We start from the raw sequence: 24420 nt of genomic DNA on the forward strand, positions 1-24420 counted from the left end.
TCGTTTCGATCTACACAACTGTTGGTTGCAATCATGTTCTTGCTCCACTAAATGCATAAATGGCCACCTATTTCACAGCCCCTCATAGTGTAAATCCCTTCTTGACATTTCCCTCATGGGCGGCTATCGCTCCATGTCAGTTTTAAATGACTGATAACCATCTCCAATTTTTCCGGGAATTCTCGCTTGGTTTGGTCATGATTGGATAAGTGGTGGAGCGCGTGATCAACAGGCTCACTTACACCGATAATTCCCAGCCGTGAAATAAAAGAATTCCAGGTGGACCGCATCACTCGCGGGTGATGGAAGTGGGGCCGTGAAAAGCCTCTGTCATTGGTCAGTTAATCTAGCAGGGCGGTAGGATTTCACACGAGTGCTTACTCTCCAAAGAAACAAATCCAATCGGGTTTACTGACTTCAGCACTTTTGCAACAGAAGTAAGAACCCGAGACGGCCGCAATAAAAAAAAAAGAACTGACACGGTTCAGAGTGAAAGATGGGAAATAAGTATTTTTGCTGACCAAAAGCTTTGCTCTGTGGCGAAGAATAATGTTTCAACTATTCTCCTCTCATCTCCAGACGTTGAATCAAAGTTTCCCGAGCGACGGGAATTTTCTCTGCCTTTTCATGTATTATTCACTTTGGGCATTCCAAAAAAAAAAGGTGCAAAGTCATTCCTTTTCCAATTATATTCTCCATCAACCTTGTTTTCACGCTCCCACGCTTCTTCGGTCCCCTCCATTTGACCTCGGGTTCATTCGGTCACATGCGGAGGCACTTTGCCAATGTGGCATTTCACCACCACTCAAATGTTCTCACCCCCCTTCGATGTGAAGACCCCCTAAGGCCAGATCGCTGCTATGGAATCAACTATTACACCCCACAAAGTCACAATACCTCGAGAGTGACTCACTGTCGGAGTGGAAAACTGCAAAAAAATGAGGTCTATTTATTGCAGCGGTGTCAAAAGTTCGGCCCACAAGCCGGAAGTGGCCTGCTAGGAGGTCCAATATGGCCCCCGGGGTTGTTTTGTCTGACAGTCCCTTTGTAGCTCATTTACTATACTGTATACGAAAAAAATGAAATGCTTTCATTTTTTTTCGAAAGGGGCGCTGCAAAACCAGATGTTTGTGATTTGTGTGATTAAATGTGTGTATTATTGCACTTGCTCAATTTCCTACCCACAATCACATTTGTTCATTCAAAACAGCATCTTCAATGGCAGCCATTGAGTAAATAGCGAACCTGGAAATGCCCCAAAACGAACAGAAAGTCACCTGGAAATGCTCCAAAATCAGCAGGAACTGACAAACGAACAAGAAGCCCCTCTAAATCGATAGAAAATGATCCAAACTTTACAATACTTGATCTATTAGTACCCTAAAATGACAAGGAAGTGACAAAATGGCCTCACTCCCTACCATTAACAACGATAGAAGTCAAATTCACTTAAATTGCCTTTTTGGGCAGAAAAATAAACTGGTCCGGCCCACATGAGATCTAGTTTGACACCCCTGATTTAACCCTTCAGTCAGAACGAGACATGTTTGAGAAGATCCCAGTCGTGGGGAAAATAAGCAATACTGGTACAAAATGATACTATGCAACATTACTACAGCACTGGGGTTGCCATGGCAACAAAAGAAACACAGCTCTGCCTAGAACAAACCCATGCAGTGTTGCAATAACATCGTTGGGAGTAATGGGAGGCGACGGGAACTAAAAGAGGGCACAAAAGACGTGCTTGCACACATGCTCCCAGGACATGAAATTCTAGCTAATACAAGGCAAAATTGGGCCGGCTTCCCGCCGAGGAGAACCTATCCATCTCACACTATCAAATATTCATTTGGCTCTCCCGTACTCTTTTGCCAGTGCAAGGCCAGAAAAGATTTTTTTTCGTGTGAGAAAATTATGTAAGCGACACATGATTAGAGCAAAGGTCACCCCCTGTAAGACAGTCACTAACATGCAAACTGCATATGTCTGTTGAGTTGTTCAATAAAATTAAAACAGTCTCATGACAGGCCTAGATGGCAAATTTGGATGGGAAATGGTTTCCACAACATCCGAAAATTATGCAAAAGAAGGAAACATAACCTTCATATATGACACAAGTGCAAATTTTCAGAAGCATACAAACGGTTAAAGATGATTCGGTGTAAAGTTTAGCGATATCAAGTCGTTCTTTACAGTTTTGACAGTTTTTTACTATGACATGAGTAAACATCACTTCAATCAATATTAGCTAGCACTCACTATGTTACTGAAATTGATGGTGGATGGTAATAATAGTAGACAACAAGCTACATTCGATTTATTGCTACCATTGTCTTTTGATATTTAATTGAATGCTGCTTATATCATGGTAAGAGACATTCCGACATTTACGGCTTTCATCAGATTCTTACAAGTTTTTGAATGCTCATATTCCGATTTTTAAGGGTTTTAATTTTTCGTTACATCCGAAAATTTGACCTTTTCAGGCGTGCCGGGCAGAAAGGAACAAAAAATGATCCAAAATGTAGATTTCAGGGGAAAATTTGCTTAATTAATGAATATATCCAAAAGTGTCTTTGGTTAAAAAGCTCGTATTTGGATCTTCGGATAAAGAAGACGTTCCGCCGCGAGGCGAGGAGTCAGTTTTATTCGGGTGTCCCACCCATGTCCCAAAATTCCAATTGCCTCTTTTCAAGCGTCCACAGTGCAAAATGTCTCCATTGGCCATTTTCCAGTGTCCCTCGTCCCCGTGATTCAGTTGCTGAGGACATAATTAGCACAATCTTGCTGGCTAATCCCTAATTATTTCCCCACAGTTTAGACAATACTCATTTTGTTTTGTGTGTGTGTGTGTATGTGTTTTGTTCTGCGACCAATCCTTGGATCAAGACCTGCCTGATAATCTGGCCGACGGAAAAGAAATAAAGTTAATGCTTAATTTAATTGCCACGTCCTGACAAGAGAGAAGAGGATTAATCCATATTAAGTCAGTGGAAACTTCTGGAAGGTTATTCAAGGTCACCGCCTGCCCCCCAGGGATGCTCTAATAGCACGCCTCGGACTGGCTTTCATCGTCTTAACGCCGCTTTCACCGAGAAAATCCCCTCGTTAAAGCTGATTGGCTGTTTGTCTAATGCCAAAGAAAACAGCGCTAGCCACCGTTTTCCGGACTTAAAAAATGTGGTCACAGCAAGTTTTGTCCTACCAAGCCTTTTGAGGATAATTGCCCTAACAATTAACGGAAGGGGGATTTAAATAATGCGTCAAAATAATGCTATTGTCCGAATTAAAACAATTTGTAATGTTTTTTATTAGCATTCAGGTGATTTCTTTTAAATTCAAGCCATTGTCAAAAAGGAATACAACTTTCTGGTAGTTGACATTTAACCGCTAGCAGAAGCTAACATATCGATTCAAATTGATATCTGATTACGGTATTTTCACGACTATACGGCACATCGTATTTTTAGCCGCAGTGTCAGTAACGAGTGCTATTTCTGTATTTTACACACACAAAAGACGCACCGTTTTTATAGACGCAGCCAGGCATGGCAAAACATACACCAGCTTAAACATACACGCTACACCCACACTCTAAAAACACGTTTTTAAAAAGGCAACGGAAGCAAAACTGAGTTCGGTTGTACTTTATTTAGCCATTTTACTATGTACTCTCGTCATCATTACCCACAAATCCATCAAAGTCCTAATTTTCTGTGTCTCAATTGAACAATTGTCCAAATGAGTGACTTGCCATAGTTGTGAGAGCTGTAGAGGATGGTGTACCCTATCGACTGATTTATTTTATTTTATCGTGATAACAATTTTAGTATTGGTCCATATATAAAGCGCACTGGATTATAAGGCGCCCTGTCTATTTTGGAGAAAATTTAAGACTTTTATGTGCGCCTGATAGTCGTGAAAATACGGTAACAAATTTAAAAAGAATTAGTGAACTTTGGCTACTCATGCAGCCCCTTTTTTTCTAAAACTGACATCCGGTTCCGCGGGGCGAGATATTGGAGCATCCTTGATTCTTAAACAGGCCAAAGTTCTTGCAAAGCAGTGCAGATGATTCTGTCTCCAGGGAACAGAATTTTTTTATCAAGGCTTGGAGAAAATTTGGTGTGGGTAGATCGAGCGACAAAGGCCAGCGAGCTCTGCTACATTTTTTTGTGTGGATGACGCTTGTTTAAGTGGAAGCAAAGCATGGATAATGACAGAATCTCAGCGTGATTAGCTATTGTCTCCACGGAGAGCAGACGAGGTCTGACTACAACGATGAGCCGAGGCACCACAAGCTGCTTTTGTGCTACGAAATGAACGTCCTGGTAACAAGTAGCATAACATGGATGGGAGGGTGCTAATTACCTATACGTTTCCATAGGTTACGTGATTTTACAGGAAAGATGGTGACATTTTGTGAGCTTTGAGCAGTACTTTAGATCTCAACGTGGCTCAGAAAATGTACTCATTGGAGGAGTTAAAAAAATCATCATCGTTATCTGCGACCTTCCCCAAAATGTAGTGATTGGATTGAAGTAAAGAATCCTTTTGCATACCTGACAACCTCATCCAATTGCTTCCCTTATTAATGATTGCACTTCTCCTTATTAAGCAATATTTTTTTAAAAAGTACAAATCCACATATTTACTCAAATAGAGCGCACTAAAAGTCTAAAATTTTCCCCAAAGTGGACGGGGTGCCCAATCAGTATGCACTAAATTCAAGATTCTGCAGGTGTTGCTGACAGCTTGACTGTCTGAGTACATTGATTGCTGACGCACTATAACAATATAGTGAAAAGGTGTGTGTATATCATGCTTAAAGCAGGACAATATTAGCAATGACGTTTTCATCTGCTACCAGTGACGAAGACGATCCGGATTAGAGCCGAAATGGGTATAACGAGTTCGGTTTTACAAAAATCTAACTTAAAAAATCCCGTACAAATGTTGTTATATGGCGTAAACGATTTGAAATGTTAAAAAAAACGCAAAAATTACGGGTAAAAACGTTTAAGTTAACAGCTGTGTTTTTGCTTATGCTTTTTCACTGATTCCCACAAAAACTTCCCAAGAGTTTTGATGAAAAGACACAAATGCCCTAAAAAAATTATAGCCAATTGCATTGCACCACAGGTGTTAGGTTTTAGTTCAATACCGTTGACTTTGGCCATGTCCTCCCGTGTTTCGAAGCTTTTTGCGTGGATTTTTTTATGAGACATTGGAACGTACGGTGACATTCGTTCTGGCACAAAATCTGTGTGATTATCAGGTTCTTCAATGGGTTGAGCGGACCTGACAAGTCATTCCGGCATCGGGGAACCTCCACGGAGCACACTTTCATTTTAATTAAAGACTTCTGCAGGCTTCCAGGCAAAATTGCTTGAGCTGCCCCCGAGAACACCGTGGAAATGTGTGATTAATGCTTGTTTTCCATCCTGGCGAGAGCTGTCGTCCGGCCATTGGCCAAGCCATTAATACTGCTCACAAATATGAGCTGCATGAGGCATGTTTGTTTTAATGATACCTGATCCAGCTCGTCTTTGCACTCCATATTCATTAGCATAGGAAGAAGAGGGCTTCATTAATGGGGACTTATTATGGAAAATAGTCATCTAATTAGTTGTATAAAAATGGGCAAATCTCCCAAGGGTTTTCCCATTCATCAAGTCTGGAATCAAACTATCAAAGAACCAAATTTCACTCAGTTCAGCGCAACGCTTCCGGTAAGTGACTCTAGCTTCCTGTCCAATAGCGAAATGGGATTAAAACTGCTGCTTTGCACTTTTCTGGTTCATTTTAGAAAGAAAATGTTCTAAAATAACTGTGGTTATGGCTAAGTAAAGTCCAATCTAACAAATTCAGCAAAATACCCCCTGAAATGAGAGTGGGACTTTAAGACCATAGAACAAAACCTAAAGTGAATAGAATTGTGTGTACATCTATAAAAGAACCGGAAAACATGGGCCTCCCAAAATCTTTATGCCGACACTCAATGCAAAATGGTTTAAAAAAGTGAATGTCTTCAATACTCACGTTTATGATCCTTATGGCAATGTTCATTTGAACACAAATAATCCCTTAAGAAATTAAATGAAATGCTCACAGGTCTATATTCCTAATTCTCTGCATGAAGTGGCAAAAGTTAGTCATTTTTCTACTAGTACTACTAAAATTCCATTGATGGATCAACCAACGAAGAATAATTATAATGTAAAAAATGTCAGAGTTGGGCAGTAATAAAGCATTAACATCTATCGATCATTGTTAATCCTCATGAGGGCCGTGGAGTTTTAACTTTAACCGAATACACAAACAATATTTGATGAACAAAATCATAAAAGATGGGCAAAAATATACAAATACTCAAACGCCTACAAAAGAGCGTGTTGCATTCACGAACAAAGTCAGACAGGTTTATGAATGGCTTCAAATTATTTTAGGAGAAAACGCTAAGCAATTTGGAAAGTTTTCCCGCGTTCAGACCCATTTTGAAAACATCAGCTCCGCAAATAATACACAATGTGCACATTGTGACACAGTCATCCCATACAAATACACAAAATAAATGCAGACAACCCTTTTGCATGCTCGTGTGTCACTGGCTACCATTGAGGACAAATTGGATTGGATGTACATCAATGGGATTTTGAATTGACTGAAATTTGGTGTCTACAACTGTCGATGGAAGTTAATGTGTTCAGGTCTACAAAATCTAACTTTTTTTAAATATATTTTTAGATTTTACAAAATGATTTTTGAACTAAAAACACAGAAAAAAATGATTAAAAAATTACAATTCATGATTTAAAAGGGGGAAGATCAGGAAATTTAATATACATCTATACTCTTCATTTTAATTTGATCCTAAAACAGAAAGTCGGCACTCATGATTTACTTTCCCGGGCCACACAAAATGATGCGGCGGGCCAGATTTGGCCCCCGAGCCGCCACTTTGACACATGTGTGTTTGAGTGACTGGTTTTAGTGCTAAACCTGAGAACTACATCATAGCCTGAAGTCAAGATTCTTGTGCGGGCCTTATTTAATCATTTTTCATCATTAGGCTAATAAAAACTGGGCTGGATTTGGCCCTCGGGCCTTAGCTTGGACACAACTGTTCTAAGACAACAGGCCCTAAAACCTGCAGACATGTACTAGCTTCTGATGAAATGGAGTTGGAGTAGTTTTTTTGTGAATGACATCAACATTGTAGGCATTTGTAAATTAAAAGAATGATGACTCACAAGATGATGCTCGTTAGCGTCGTCACATTGTCGTTATGAAGGGTCGCTGATTGCAGATGCCCTCGAGCGTGAACGCGGCCTGCCCGACACTCCAGCTAATGGTCCATCTGCCACCATTGTCTCCAGGACCGGGACGCCTGATAATTCCAATGAGCGTCGAGTGGCGTTTGATTACTTCCTGCACGAGTAGCTCCTTCATCCACACAATACGATGACTAGGACTTCATCAACGATTGTTGCTATCTAGCATAACGACACACAAAAGAACAAGAAAATTCTACTTTGAGATAAGCCGCTTCGAAACCGTCATCGCTCAGCCACCATTTTCGCGAGGGTACAGTCGGTGTCCTCGGGGAGAGGAGGATATGTGGCCATAATGGTTATTTGGAGAAATATTATCGACCGGTGTGTGGCTGAAAGTGCCCACTCCTGTAAAAAAAAATAAAAAAAATGACCTTGGACACCACAGAAAAGGTGCAAAGTGTGCTTCTTGTGGACTGAAAAATGGGTGCTTATGTGGAATATACAAGGACACTGCAATAAGGACAACTGCACACATTTAGTATTTGTTAAGCACAATTTGACTCGAGGTCATTCAAAACATTAAGAATATGTGGTGAATTCACATAAGGCAGTTGTCATTTTTTGAAGAAATCAGTCATAATGTATCAAATGAACAGCATTTTTGTGGTTTAGAAAAAGTTCAGAAATTTTTGTTTAAATGTTTCAATGAAAATGGTAACATTGGATCATATAAATGTTCCCTCTAAGCTGCGCGCGTGCGCAATTGCGCACTACTCTCGTCTTCTCTGCGCACAGTAAATCATATGGAGCGCACAAAATAAAATCCCAATTTTTATTTATTTAGCTGTGAGGCCGACGCGCAAACCACTCATCCGCTTGGCCGCCCATTCATCGATATTAATCATTACATTTTATTATTACTAAATCATTTATGTGTAGTAGACATGCACCTGCTTATGGCAGGTGTGATACTGGTGTGTGCCCATAGCGAGCAATGATGATGTTGCTCACACCAGTACTCAGTGTGCTCAGGGAGGTTGTCTTTCTGCCCAGACAAACAAAAAATTAGAGGGAACATTTGATCCTATTACTATAAAAGATAAATAATACAGTTATGGATGACGTTTAAATCTCCCACACTCAAAAACATTACAATATGAAAAATTGCAGAATCAAGCTGAGAATGATAAGGCTGTTGTCATTTTTTAAGAAATCAGTTATAATGTATCAAATGAACAGCATTTTTGTGGTTTAGAAAAAAGTTCAGAATTTTTTGTTAAAATGTTTCGATGAAAATGGTAACATTGGGATCATATTACTGTAAAAGATAAATAATACAGTTATGGATGACGTTGAAATCTCCCACACTCAAAAACATTACAATATGAAAAATTGCAGAATCAAGCTGAGAGAATAAGACAGTTGTCATTTTTTTAAGAAATCAGTTATAATGTATCAAATGAAGAGCATTTTTGTGATTTAGAAAAATGTTCAGAATTTTTTGTTAAAATGTTTCGATGAAAATGGTAACATTGGGATCATATTACTATAAAAGATACATGATACAGTTATGGATGACGTTTAAATCTCCCACACTCAAAAACAATACAATATGAAAAAATGCAGAATCAAGCTTAGAGAATGATAAGGCAGTTGTCTTTTTTTTTTAAGAAATCAGTTATAATGTATCAAATGAAGAGCATATTTATGGTTTAGAAAATAAATCTGAAATTTTTGTTATGAAGCAACCAAATGTTTTGATGAAAATGGTAAGATTAGGATCACATTACTATACAAGATACATAATACAGTTATGGATGACGTTTAAATCTCCCACACTCAAAAACACTACAATATGAAAAATTGCAGAATCAAGCTCAGAGAATGAATTAAATAATAGAAACTGAACCTTTTATTAACTTCATGCTGTTGGTTTTGTTTCATCAATATGAGCATCCCATTAATTAATGCTAAGTGATAAATCATTACAAAATATTGCAGTTGTAGTACTAGCGAAATAAAATAAATCTGCAATACAAAATTGTAAAATTAGAATAAGATTACACCGTTACAAGACAAAAAAAAGATAAATTATGTGTAACCCAAGACATCATATATCGATTTCCTTCCAATTATGAAAGCGAAAAAGCATCTTTATGTTTTATTTATAAAAAAACGAAATATACCACTATATCCTAATGACCGAGAATAGCAGCAACCTTTTCTTTTCTTAATATACGATTTTTACAGTCATCTGTGCACTCCATCACGACCTTGTGCCTGCCTGAAAGTGGAGTCTGGGTAAAGCATTTTGTGGCCTGCAGCCACTGTGTCGCTCTGCCGTGCACTGGCGAGCATTGACTTATTATTGTTAGCTGACACTGATAAAATGTTGTTTTCATACAGTATGTGTTCCCTTGGGGTGCTTTGGGAACAGCTTCGGCCCCCAGCTGCTGCTCCCAAACAAACACCTGTTTAACACACACTTTCAGCCCCATAACATTGTTTGCTCATACGACTATATCGCACTGTGTTATTGTCGTAAATGTGGAGGCAGGAGGAACATCATTTTGATGCGCTTGGTTATTTTTTTTTTTAATGAAAAGACCCTAGTGTGGATAAAGCGGTTCAGAAAATGAGATGAGAATCAATTTCAAAGAAGGATGCGAGAAGGATGAATTGTGATGAGGAAAAATGTTGGATACAAGAACAGAGCGAATAGTCACGTGACAATGATGTAATAACTTAGCAACGGAATAAATGTTGCAACGGGAAAAATAGCAATAAAGTCTTGTTTGAGACTGTAGTTGTGAATTTGTAAGAAAGCTGTTATAGAATAAAGTTTAGGGGGAAAAAACGAAAAAAACACTAATGACAGTGAATGAAATATATATATATATATATATATATATATATATATATATATATATATATATATATGCATATGCATATATTAAATATAGAATCAAATAGATCAAAAGATGCTCAATAATGTCAATAATGTATTCCACATTGGAAGTGAAGACTTTCATCTCCTTGACAAATATTTATTGCTACCATTCAAATTCACTTGATGAGATACATTTCTGAACCATCTTCTCTGGATTTATTGTTTAAAATTCACAGGGCTAACACGTAGCTACTAAGTGAGACATTCTCATAAAGCTCTGTGTATTTTGCTCTTGAAAAATATCCCTGCTTTTGTGCCCCATGACATGAAAAGGCTGCCTGGGAAGGAAGCATAAGAGAGGTACAATTATATGAAAGGGGATCTAGTAGTTGTCGCAGTATCTACTCATTGTTACTTACTGTGTCTGCGTGTGTGGGTATGTGCAATGTCAGTTGTGAATTTTTTTTAAAAAGTACTGTATCTTCCGGACTATAAGTCGCACTTTTTCTCAGTATAATTCCCTCTTCATTGTGTATTCTTTGGCTGGTGCGACTCATACTCAGGTGAGACACAGTCTAAAAAATATGGTAATGAAAATAAAATGTAATGTTAGGATAAGGAATAGTGAAACATTCCTAGACTAAAATGTTATTAATACAATAAAAATCTAATCTATTGTGCTGTAGTAGCTTTACAAGCTAGCGGCTACAAATCTGACCACTTACTGTATTTTAATTCATTTGTAGTCGTAGATTTTCTTTAAGAAATTTCACAATTTTTGCTTTGTAACCGTACACATGTATTATAACTGCATCTTTTTTTAACTTATGTGCAGTAAGAATTAAATTCTTGTAATGTTACTATTTTATTGTCTTAAATTTCCCAAATGTTTCTTGAAAAAATCGCGACATAATTCTATACATACATTTGGTCATCGTAGAATTTTTTTTTTTAAACCTCTTACCTCAAAGGTAATTTTCTGGCTGGTTGTGCAATATTGTTTTTTAATAACTGTGAGTATTGTACAAATCCATCATACATGCATTGTGGCCTTTATACTTGCTAATTTGTTACCACTTTCAATTTAGCATGAAATTAAGTTCCATTTTACCCAGTTGGATGTCAAATTGATCACAGGATCCCTGATGGGGAAAACGACCCTACCTGCTCAAATTTGAACAGCAGGACACTTTTGATGAGGGAATCGATCGGCAAACCCGTTTTTCCGGTCGGTCACCACTTTTAAAAGCGTCTTTTCATTTGCAATAACATCTAATGATGATGACGTTCTTGACCTGAGCGCTTGACTAAAAAATGAAGTTCCACTTTTTGCTTCATGATCACTAAAGGCATGTCCCGTGGTTGACGTTTCTGCCCTGACGCCAGCTGTTGGTGAACATTACACGCTTTCGAAAAGCTCTATTTCGGTTTGGGAAGCAAAAAAATACAAAAAACGCAAAACGCCTTCTTCCCACTGCGCTGCCAACGACGTCTATCGGCAGCATGAAAGATGTGTTTTGATGACGGCTGCGTGTGAATTTAATGAGGCGAGATGGGAGCCAGCCTAAAGCTACGGGTGTCTTATAAAAGGAGGGAGTTGGAGGGGAATTCCTCCTGCTCGGTGCCTTTCGATTCCTTTTTATAGGATTGCGCGGTCGGATTGCGTGTTCTTGTGTTGGGAGTTATTTCATGATGTGCTGGCAAGGATCTGACCCTGAGGTGAACCGTTTCATGTTGTAGTTAAGAGTTGGGGCGTTCGCGAAGCAACCAATTTTTTTTTCGGAACGGATCATTAACATGAACGATGGGAACCAAGTGGTGAATGGGCTGGAGCCATTAATTTTTTTTCACCTCCATGAGTAGTTCTCACCAACGCCCAGTCTAGCTTTTTCCTTGTCTGAAAGTCTTATTTTTTAAGATGCTATATGAAGATTACAAAATATATCCAATAACCTATGGAGATAAATCATTAATCACCCTATCAATCACACCATGAAAATAAATAAACGGACGGGCAAATATTTCTGCACCATATTCGTCAAATACCGTATTTTCTCGCATATAAGCCACCTCCGCGTATAAGCCGTACCCTTAAAATTGCCTTAAAATTGTTGAATTTTACACTTTCTCTCGTATAAGACGCCCCCTGATTCACAATGTTCACCTCCATGTTCATGGTTTTAATAGGGAGTACAAATTCAGCCATGTCCAACTTAACATCTTTTGAGTCTGTATCCGTTTTTGCCACCGCAACCAAAATGGCGCCGTTCAAGTGGCAGCCGGTGGCGGTAGCTCCGTCCACTCTCTCTCGTTTTGTGTTTTTGCTACTTTTTCTGCCTTAATGATTTGATTTGGTGATTCTTAATGATCCCATTGACTTTGATTTGCTTTGTACTTTCTGCTTTTGCTTTGTTGTTCTGCGGCCTTTGCGACTGTACGGTCTAACTTATAACTATGCCTTTTCTTGCTACTGTCACAATGAAATTTCCCGAATACGGGATGATTAAAGTTATCCAATCCAAATGTGTTACTTTGATAGGAAAATCTTAAGAAAAATCATCGCATGCGGTATTTCTGAGATACTGTATGAATCGAAAGGGTGTTGCCTGCACGTAGACAAATTCAAAAAGAAAGTCGCGTGAGCAGTACAACCAGGAAGTGTGTCCGTACCTGTCTGGTTTGTCATCCCTAGGTAAGATGGCGGCACCCTGAGCAAGCAATGACAGGCACAAGTCATTTTGTTTAGCGTTTCATCTGTTTATCTTTTCACTATTTTGAAATAGATGACCTAACGGCCGCATAGTCTTGCATTACAGCGTTTTGTGCATGTCAAGTCTAATTTGTGCGCATACAAGCCGTACACTCGATTCAGTCATCATTTTTTTAGCGACAAATACGACGTATATGCGAGAAAATCCGGTACTTCTCTTTCACTATCACAGATGTAAAACAAGATTACGAGAGCTGAAGAGTCGGAGACTCCAGCAGAATCAATTGTGTGTAACATTACTTTACGCACTGTTTCATAGTCAGTCATCTAAAAATACAAGGTCTTTGTTGGAGAGCGTTACACTCACAGATACTGCGACTCGTCTCGGAATGCCTTTAGCAACATGAATCTGATCAAAGGAAGAACGAGCTGCTCCTGCTCGTCTTTAACACCCAATTCAAGTCTTACAAGCCTTGACTATTTGATCCAATACGTGCAAAACAACGAACTTGCTAATGGCTAACAGGCTTTTCCGTCCATTTCCGAACCTTAATGTTTGTGTCTGTATACAGGCATCCTCTCTGGCCTTCCAGTAACAGGTCTCTGAGAGGTCAATTCGCAGTAATGAGGCAAAAATGCGGTTTTCCTTGAAGCCCAATTAGATTATGCCTGGCTTCCAGGCTCTCAAATTTCCAGCATGCAGAGATTCAATGATGCTATGTTTCATTTCTTTCGGACTCTTAAGTGCTAACAAGGAGCCGTCCAGGCAACATATGCTTGCCATTCAAGTCGCTGGAAATGAAGTAATCGTATTAGAGAGAACAAGTCATAAAGGCACCAGAATAAATCCTTATTCTTAACGACAGAGGGTCATAAAGGGGCAGAAAATTATGCTACAAGAGAAAAAGTTCAAAATATGTGTTCAGGTTCCAGCAAAAGTGGTGAGGTCTTTCCTCATTTTCATTTTTTTCCCTGTTATTTTGGTAGATCTAAACTAAATATAAGTGGCGGGCCGTCAGGGCCTTCAAGGCCTTCTCTGCTGGCTTAAGAAATATCTGAATCATATATTATATTTTGTCCATCAATACTTATTAAATAATTCCAAATGGTCTGTTAGCTTACTTTCATTGCTTTTCGCCCTGGTTGCACTGCTTCCAGATGTGTGTTTTCATATTGAAGCATTTAACCAATCACATTTCAGCCATTATTTGTTGCCAGGGTCAGAAATCTGCCTCAAGGCCTTCACAATCAGTTCTGCAGGCTTTGCTGCATTAAACAAGCGTCGATAAGACTGTTGCTTTAACCAATCAGATTTCGAGTTGGCAACACCACAATGCCTTGTCGCAGGCGTAGGGATACGTCATTGCCTTCTCGCAGGCGTAGGGATAAGTCATCGCTTTCACCAACTATGATTGGCTAGTGATTAGCCAGAGCTACAAAACTGTATCTGTAGCGAGCTGCACAAGCAAATATATTGTTGTGTTGATTTAAAGCCATTTTCAAGACGGACTATGCCAGAAATACGACAGGACAGGCTCGACTTTCAGCATTAGCTTCGATGGCGATAGAAAAGAAGGAGGATGGATATTGTGCACAGTTAAAAAGGATTTTTGGTGAGTAAAATATGGCTATATTCCTAAATAATATTTCAATTGTAGGCCCGGTTCTGATATCTGAAAAGCTCCAGTGTTTGTATTTAAGCTCCAGTGTTTGTATTTAAGCTCCAGTCTTTGTATTTAATCACTAAATGCTGCTAAGACGTGGATTTTACCCCATTTTAGTGCAATTTTTGCCGTTTTGCCATTGACGTCCATCGCTGTCTTTTCCTGGGAAAATCACCCCCGGTCCGGTTGTAATGTCTGAAAAGCTCCAGTATTTGTATTTAATCACTAAATGCTGCTAGGAAGTGGATTTTACCCGTTGAGGGCGCTACGAGAAAATGCACGGACCGCCACTGCTAAATATACACATTTTCAGTCGTTCTGTAGCTGGTGTCTAGTTCAGTTAGGTTAGTAAATGTTAATGCCGCCTTTTTTCCAACATGTATGGCACGATCCGAACATGTTGGCAGTTAGGGAGAAAAACCTTGGGAATGACCCAGAATAAAGACAAAACAGGTGCGAATTGGTGTTATTATTCAGGATTTGCTCACACGAGGGGCCCGTCTGCCCCCTGATATGAATAAATGAAGAGGTTTCATGCAAATTCCATCAAGTGAAATATTCTGCACTCCGTTCCTTAAGTGGCCTTTAAGGTCAATTGAGCGATCGCTCGGGCGAGGCGCGAGTGGAGGGCGTTTATGTCTTACGCCACACTCTAAGCTCATCGCACGTTATCAAATGGGAGATTTTTATACGGGGACGAAAGAACAAGAAAACAATGGATGCCTTGTGGTCGGAATTTTATCACACTGGAAATCCAACAGGAAACCTATTTTAAATATTTAACGAGTAACCTGCACTGGAACAGCTGTAATACTGAAAACTAATATTATTGTTATTGTATGATACTACGAAAATACAAGTTAGTTTTAAAATAGCCGCTTGAGAACAAAAATGCAAGTTTTTGATAATATTTTGTGGTCTAAATTTAATATTGCCCCCACCCATACACACACACAAAAAGGGGGCTATTATTTTAAAGAATTAAAACAACAAACATACATTTTTATGGGTCTATTCCAAGGGTGTCAAACTCGGGTTGGTTCGCGGGCCGCAATAACATCAACTCGATTTCATGTGGGCCGGACCATTTTAGATATAATATTTAGATTTTTTTTTATTGGATTATAAGAACTGGATCAGAAGCCGTAAATATTCAGTTTTATTATAGATATAAAACTGTTTATTTGAACTTTTTTTCTTAGAAAGGAAAAGCATCTAATAATCATTTGTTTTTCATTTCAAATGGAAATATTTGGCTCGACTTTCAGCATTAGCTTCGATGGCGATAGAAAAGAAGGAAGAAAGGAAGGAGGATGGATATTGTATACAGTTAAAAATGATTTTGGTGAGTAAAATATGGCTAAATTACTAAATAATATTTCAATTGTATGAGGTTATTATTGATTATTTTTTATGTGTCGCAGCTGTGGCTGCAGTAGAGGTTTTATAGCCATAAAATAGTTTTTGCTGAAGGCGTCACTAGGAAATGCACGGACCGCCACTGACCTGAGGTTAAATCAGTGTTTAGTTTTTTTTCTTGGGAAACGACAACCCTAACAAAACTTATTTCCGCGAGGAGCGAAGAAGAAAAATTATTTAACAAATATTGCGGCACAAAGCCAACTCGGTGGTTGTCAGATCTTTCTCTAGTGATCGGTCGCTTCATTACTGGTGTAGAGGATGAAAGGAGCATTTCCATGTTAAGTGGCTGCCTCCTTTTTTTTTGCATCCTTCCTTCAGCTATATTCATGATGATTGCGAGTGCAACAGAAAGAAATATATAGAATGGAAATTTCCCTTTTTCCGAGTTGATTAAAATGCTGAATTGTTTTAGAGCATCTGTGCAACGAAAAAAAAAGATAGAACAAAGTGAGTGAAACAGATTGAGCAGCGCAACTGTGAATAATTTGATTCTTGTCATATCAGAAGTCTGGAAGCACAGAAGTGGGGAACTTTTTTCAGATGCCACTATGCAAAATGTATTTGAAATTAATCTGTGAGGGAGATGTGTGTTTTGGGAAATGATGCGGTGCGTAAAAGATGGAAAAATGTTTGGGATTTGAATAACTGCATGGCAATGCGGTTCAATTAAAGTACACTACGCATTGAAACGTTGGATTATGCATAGTTGGCTTACATGTCACAATTTAAAAACAATGCCTAATTCCGAGAAAATTGTCAATTCTGTCAATCATCATAAAATCTTCATTATATGTAATGCTATAAATACATACTGTATAAATACGTATAGGTCATTAAATGTAAATCTATCATGTATGAGCAAGTGTAGCGGGTTGGCCTCACAGTTCTGGGGTCCTGGGTTCAAGTCCAGGTTGTGTGGAACCTGTGTGGAATTTGCATGTTCTCCCAAGGCCTGTGTGGGTTTTCTCTGGGTACTCCGGTTTACTACCACATTCCAAAAACATGCATGTTAGGCTAATTGAACACTTAAATTGCACGTAGGTATGAGTGTCAGGTGAGATAGGCTCCAGCACCCCCGACATTAGTGAGGATAAAGCGGTTCAGAAAATGAAATGAAATGAAAAAATATATATTATGAATGAATGAACCAATAATTCAAACTCGGGTTGGTTCGCGGGCCGCGTTAACGTCAACTTGATTTCATGTGAGCCGGACCAATTTAGATATAATATTTAGATTTTTTTTAATAAATGGATTAAAAGAACTGGATTAAAAGCCCTGAGTATTCATTTTTTATAGATCTAAAACAATGTTTATTTGAGCTTTTTTTAAATATATTTTTAGGTTTTACAAAATGATTTTTGTACTAAAAACACAGGAAAAAATTGATTAAAAAATTACAATTATTGATTTAAAAGGGGGAAAATCAGGACATTTAATATACATCTATACTCTTCATTTTAATCTGATCCTAAAACAGAAAGTCGGCACTCATGATTTACTTTCCCGGGCCACACAAAATGATGCGGCGGGCCAGATTTGGCCCCGGGCCGCCACTTTGACACCTGTGATTTAGGTAATCACACAATTTAGCTAGTAAAATAAAAGCAATGGTGTAGCGTTATGGTTAAGATAATAAAAATAAGGCTTGAAGCTTTATGGTTCATAGTATCCAGAAATGTAACCAAACATTTAGCTGCTTCTCAAGATTGCCTGTCAATCATTGCCGCGACTGTTTAACGACACAAGCGCAGTTGACGCGACGCAAAGTTATCAATAGATGCCACTCGATCATTTTTTTGGTTTGTGCTTTGTGCGCCGGCTAAGTCGCTTTAGAGTGAAATCAGACTCATATGACAAGCACAGCTGATCATAAATCTGATAGCGTCGCGCATCTCATTGGAGCGATGGAGTCGACACGCTCTCGCCGAATACTAACAAGTCGAGCACAAGCGCAATGATTGTCAGGGACAAAATACTCCACCAATTAGTTTCAGCTTGCCAGTGTTTGCACATGACGGCAATTTTGACACTGTTTCTGCAACGAGCGACTGATACCGCATCTATTCATATTTATAAAGGATGGGGGGGTTGACATCAACTTAATCTTTTCCATTGAGAATCATTTTTATCCATGAACACCCTTCAAAAGCTTCATTAGCTGTGGCAGTGTGACAATTAAAAATGCCTTATTGTCAACCAAGTCTGCACACATGAAAAAAAAACAGTCGTAGTCATGCTCCCCCCTTTTGTTGGAGTTCAGTTGTATTTAACCTTGTAAGACAATGCTTACAAAACATTTGAAAACAGCTTGGCTGAACTGTTTGATTTTTTTTTTACAGTTTTACGGTAGGTCAAACATATTCAAGGTGTTTGGTTCCCTTTGTCTTAATGTGTTCCAGACACTCAATAATGAGTAAAGGAATTATTATAAAACTGGCAGGATATATTTGTAATGTGAAACAGGAAGAAGTGATTAAATTGAGTACATGTGTCAAAGTGGCGGCCCGGGGGCCAAATCTGGCCCGCCGCATCATTTTGTGTGGCCCGGGTAAGTAAGTGAGTGCCGACTTTCTGTTTTAGGATCAAATTAAAATGAAGAGTATAGATGCATATTAAATGTCCTGATTTTCACCCTTTTAAATCAATAATTGTCATTTTTTAATCCATTTTTTCTGTGTTTTTAGTTCGAAAACCATTGTGTAAAATCTAAAAATATATTTTAAAAAGCTAAAATAAACATTATTTTAGATCTATAAAAAACTGAATATTCAGGGCTTTTAATCCAGTTCTTTTAATCCATTTACTGAAAAAATAATCTAAATATTATATCTAAAATTGTCCGCCCCACGTGAAATCAAGTTGACGTTAAAGCGGCCCGCGAACCAACCCGAGTCTGATACCCCTGAAATAGAGGTTTACAGAAAAGGAACCGCATGAGCACTCGGTAACAGATTAGCCGATTCAACTCAAATTTGCAGGGTAGGCGATATAATAAGACCAAAAATGGTCAAAGGTCAACGATGTAGTTCATCAAAATTATAGATGTTCTCTATCTAAATTATAGATAGAGAATATTTACTGTACTAACCCGATGGATGAGTGGTTCGGGCGTCGCTCTCACAGTTCTGAGATCGAGGTTTTGTTCAAAATTTATATAATTAAATAACTTATAAACTACCAGAAACGCTCTCGATTCATTAATAAAATAAAATAACTACAACGTGGCCTGCGACAAAACTGATTTTGACACCCCTAAATTTAGGGGGATCAGTGTCTGCAAAATAATTTTCATCCGCATCATCATAAATAAGCAATTTTAGTAAATTATACGAGTTTATTACAGGTCAAAACTGCTCTGCCAGATTCCAAAAGCCTGCGCTCAGTAAAACATGAGCCAATCACGAATGTTTTTTTTCCTTATCATATCTAAAGTGAAAAGTGAGGAGCCTCATTAAACAAGCACAGAGTGGAGTGAAGAACCGAGTGAATCTTAATTGCCACATAGGTGCGTGCTGACCTTCAAACTTCACCTCTGAAAACGAAGCACCGCATTCCTTACATTAACAACTTCCTCTGCCATACATTATATAACCTGACAAACTCTCCCGAAAAATAAAATGAAAAGAATTCTTGTCATATTGTCCCTGTGAAGATGTTTTGGCACCAGGAAAGCAGGTCATTATTTTTAATTAGTTTTTAGTCCTTGATATCCAAATGAACATTACCGGTTCACCACCGCTGGCTGATGACTTTCTCGCTTTGTAGAAATCTAAAAATTTTCCTTGATGTTTGTTTGTCCTTTTTTTAACGTACGATACGATGCAATGGCGTACTTACAAATGGCTTCGAGCTAGGTTTGTTACACCGAAGCGTGTTTTGGAATCAGACAGCATGCCACCTGTTTATTTGTGTACGAATAAATGGCGTCTCAGTTTAAATTGGCAAGTGGTTTGGGATAGTCACGGACTTAAAAATAACCCCCATGTGGATTAATTTGCAGCCTTTTTTGACAAGCCCAGTCAGTGCGTAGCAAACAATTTTTCAGCAAGCTGCCAAACATCTGACCCACAATTCTTTTTTTTTCCCCTCCATCTAATTTATATTTGCATCATGCAGAGAAGGCTTCCCGGCTTCTGTGTGTGTGTGTGTTTTTTTCTGTGTGAAGAACAGCAGCGCCAGAAGCCGGGTGGTATTTTTTTTTTCCTTTTGTTCTCTGTGACATGGTGCAAATCTTGTCTGTTGACAAAAAAAAACTTTGTCTCTGACTTTTACTGATGCTTCTCAAAGGAAAATAAATATTTTCAGCCTCTCTGCAGCAATATTTAAATATACTTTACATTGTATTTGCTGTATTTATGGATAAAGGTAGATAGGTGACCAATTTTTTTTATAGGTATACAGTGGTACCTCAACATACGAGCAATTCGAGATACGAGTAAGATTTCGGGCAAATATTTATCTTGAGATACGAGATAAATTTTGATATACGAGCAGACAGCGGACGTGAGATGCTGCTCATAAGGACATCATGGCCACTGTCTCTCTCCCCGTAACTCCCTCGTGTAATGTATCTGGTCGGAACTCCCTCTTTGTAATGTCTCTGCGAGCACTGGGCGGAGCATTGCATTTTTTCGGTGTTTTTTTCCCCGTTAGTCAGTGCGAATGGCGTATATACTACTTCTCGTTGGCAAGTGGCCGTGTGTTATCCTGTTGAGAGGACATTTGTGTGCATCATTTTGGGAATATTTTGAAGGGAATACACACTCAAACAACCCTTGATATTGACTGAAAGTCAGTGTGGAGGCGGGGCAAAAAGAGCCAACCCGGGAGAAGAAATGTATCAAAATGTCAGACAAAATTAGAATAAAGTTTAGTGTTAGGTTCGATTAAACTTATTTTTGAGTGTGTCTGCATCGTAATCCAAGTTCATTTAAATTTATTTATGTTATGTTACGAGCGTGTTGCCGTGCAAAAAGCCTCCCCCCTCTCTTCCCCCTTCAAAATCCGCACAATTTTAGTACTATTAAACACATTTTAGTACTATTAAACCACTAGTTGTGTTACTTTGTTAATAGATGGCGAATTAGAAGAAATAAAACATTTTTTTCCAATCCAATATCCTGTCACAAATGCTAATCACCCCCCACCTGTCTGTCCTCTACATAAAATAGTAATAGTAATACACAAAACACAATTTCACAGTCCGATATTGGTTTATTTTATTTCATTTGCTGCAGTTCGAGATCGTTAAATTAGTTGTACGTTATTTAAAAAATAAAATAAGGCGGCATGAAAAGATGCCTTTATTAAAAGTGATAAAATCATGATCCTGTAAGAAATGACTGGCAAATGCGATGACGCAGGTGTTCTATGTTCCTTTATTTCTTTTTATTTATTAATCTTTTCATTTACAATCTTATCAGTGTAGCGCAGCAGATAAGCATGCCCTCAGCAACATGAGTCACACTTGGAATGGATTCTTTTTATTGGCCGAGCCAGAGCTTTTAGTTCGTTGTTTGTCTCTCAACAACATGTTGTCAGTCTTCAATAAATACGTCAACAAAGTAGTGAAAGAAAGCCTTTAAGCCAATTAAACAACTTTGCCCTGTTTGCTTTGTTTTGCTATATATAATATATATATATAATTTCAAATGTGTAAAATCTCCAAATTAAAACAGAATTTCAAAATTGAATACATTATTAATGATATCTATTTAAGATTAATGTCTTATTGAGTGCAATAAGCATCCAAGAAATAATCATTTTATTTTTTTAAATTAACTACAGGAAAATGGCAAAGGTAAGCTTTTAATTTTCAAATATCTAAATGAATAGAATATAAATTTAAATCTTAAAAAATTTATGACATTTTCCTAATAAATTTAGTTCGGAGAAAAAATTTGAGTTGTAAAAATAAAACCAAATATTTGTTTAATGTATACAGATACTAAATCATTAAAAAATGAAACAGAAAGTTATGAACTCCTTGCTCCTCTGCTTTATTGTACAGCAAAATTAAAATATAAAATATTTTTATGTCTTTATTTACCATGGTGTTCTGAATAAATAATAAATGTATTTATATTGTATTTGTCTCTTTTCAGAGTTCACAAAATTCTCACCCGTGTAAAGACTGCATGTCACGTAATTATATTCTAATAATTTCAACCAAATACTTGGGGGGATAAACTCTATATATGTTGCCAGTGTTAGCACTAATTAGACTAATTATGTGTTTCTATTCGCGTGGGCGATGGCGAGTTTCTCTAACTGGGAAGCGCTCGCGTCTTTGAGAATGCTCGGCCCCGCCCCCTTTTGTCTTTGACGTCACCTCGTCAAAGATTCATAAACCGGGATATTTTGCATAAAGCTTTTATCGACTGATTTAACCGTATTAAGCCCCCGCTCGGACCCCGACATCGGGGCCAAGGTTAGCGCTGAGGGACGTGGAATAAAACGACATTTACAGCCTCTTTAATGCTTTTCCTTAACTTAATTATTCATCACAGTTACCACAGGTGTCCGTCATGTGATTTTACAGAATGAAGTCATCAAAGACGTTTGTGTAGCCATTTTTTTTAGGATTGCCGCCATTTAAAAATCATGTCATAAAAACAACAACTATTCATAGTGAATCCGACTGAGGGTGGGGGGGTTCACGATGTCAACATTTGCATTTAAATTGCGGCATTAAAGCGTGACACGATTTCAACGGCTAGCGCGCTCGATGGTGCCGCAGCTGGCTAATTAATGGATGTTTCCAAGGGGGAAACCTGAGCAGTCTAATACTGCGAGGGCGGTCTCATTACAACCGCACCGGCTGCTTGACCACAAGCGACGACGCTTTATTAAAGTTGGCAGTGTGAGAATGCGATAAATAATAAGGGCGGGAATTAATGAGTCAGTCTTTACATTCCTGATCGATTAGTCGTGTCTCGCTACTTGAGCTTCCACTTGTTGTGTTCTTGAATACTGCGGTTTTCTGCCCTTTTGTCAATTGCATAAGCGTTGCTCGCGAAATGTTATTTATGCTCAAATGATGTGGAGCATTTAGGTTTTATGATCATTTGTGGCTTGATACAAAATCGTATCGGCGAAAAAATACGACAAGTCTTCATGGAGGACTTTCATTTAGTTGGAAATTCCCCATCTAGGGAGAGCACGAAATCTATTAATGTTTTTTTTTCCAGCAAAAAGCAGCAGATGCTATGTACAGTTACCGCATAATTGGATAAAAATTCGGAAAACACATTTACGCGTCTATTAACTACAGGTTGAAGGTGGATGGGATGCTGGTTGGGAGAAAATTAGCTTCTGAAGCATTTATTAATTCCTTTTTAAATGGCGCTTATCCTCGGATTTTGGGTTCAAGGCGGACGACACTCTCGACGGGTCGCCAAGAGGTCGTAGGGCACGTCGAGAGACAGACAACCATTCGCACTCACAATCATATTGAGCGGGTATCGATTCCACGCTCATCAGGTGGCTTCTATTTATTTTTTATTAAACGTTTTGAGGTCCATTTATCGTATACAGTGGTACCTCGACCTACGATCAGCTCTACCTACGACATGCTCGAGGTACGATGAAAATTTCGATCGAATAATTCGCCCGCGATACGATCAAAATTTCGAGATGCGACCAAGCCAGGTGGCCATGACATCAGAGGCTGTTTATCATTGTAGCACACTGTCTTTTTGCCGCATCTCTTTCGTGTATAACTACTATATCTACGTGGACTGACCAATTTATTCAGACGAGTTTCGACAGGAAACGCACAACGCGCATGTGCGGGCAAAAAGACGGCTTTCTGGGTAATGAAGTATACTCGTGCACACAACACCGATAGCCAGAATAAAACTTCATTACCAACAATCAATACGTGGGAGCTCAGCTGTTGCATTTCCTGTTATTCTTTCCTTAGCCTTAGCTCCCGCGATCGCTCATTCAAGACTACTTCTCGTTGGCAAGTGGTCGTGCGTTATCCTATTGTGAGGACATTTGTGTGCATCATTTTCGGAATATTTTGAATTCAATACAACAGCAAACACCCCATCGATAGCGAACGTGAGGGTGGAGGCATGGCAAACCGCTAACCCGCAAAACAAAGGTAAAAAAAGATTAAAACAAAATTAGAATTCAGTTTTGTGTAAAGTTACATGACATATGTTTGAGTGTGTCTGTATTTATTAATCCAAGTTAATTTAAATTTGTTTGTTCGTTTACGAGTGCGTTGTGGATAAAGTCCCCCCGAACACCCGCCCCCTGCCTCCGTGTATGTCGCTGTCTCTACCCTCCGCAAAATACGTCTAATTTTACTTCTATTAAACATATTTTATTACTATTAAACCACTAGTTATGTGTTACTTTGTTAATAGATGGCGAATTAGAAGAAATAAAACATTTTTTCCAATCCAATATCCTGTTTCTGGTGTTTTTTCAGAAGGTTGGTAC

At 38.5% G+C, this 24420-nt stretch overlaps 1 protein-coding gene across 1 annotated transcript in view; it reads right to left on the minus strand.

Moving 5' to 3' along the window:
* The window catches only part of tceanc2 (transcription elongation factor A (SII) N-terminal and central domain containing 2), a 127751-nt gene that overhangs the window by 67630 nt on the left and 35701 nt on the right, over window positions 1–24420 (minus strand). Inside the window, exon 6 of the transcript XR_013304392.1 lies at window positions 7254–7496. The gene's annotated coding sequence lies outside the window, so the exon portion shown is untranslated. The remainder of the gene's footprint in view (window positions 1–7253; window positions 7497–24420) is intronic.

This window comes from Stigmatopora argus, chromosome 12 (genome assembly GCF_051989625.1).
Source record: "Stigmatopora argus isolate UIUO_Sarg chromosome 12, RoL_Sarg_1.0, whole genome shotgun sequence".
NCBI classification, from domain to species: domain Eukaryota; kingdom Metazoa; phylum Chordata; class Actinopteri; order Syngnathiformes; family Syngnathidae; genus Stigmatopora; species Stigmatopora argus.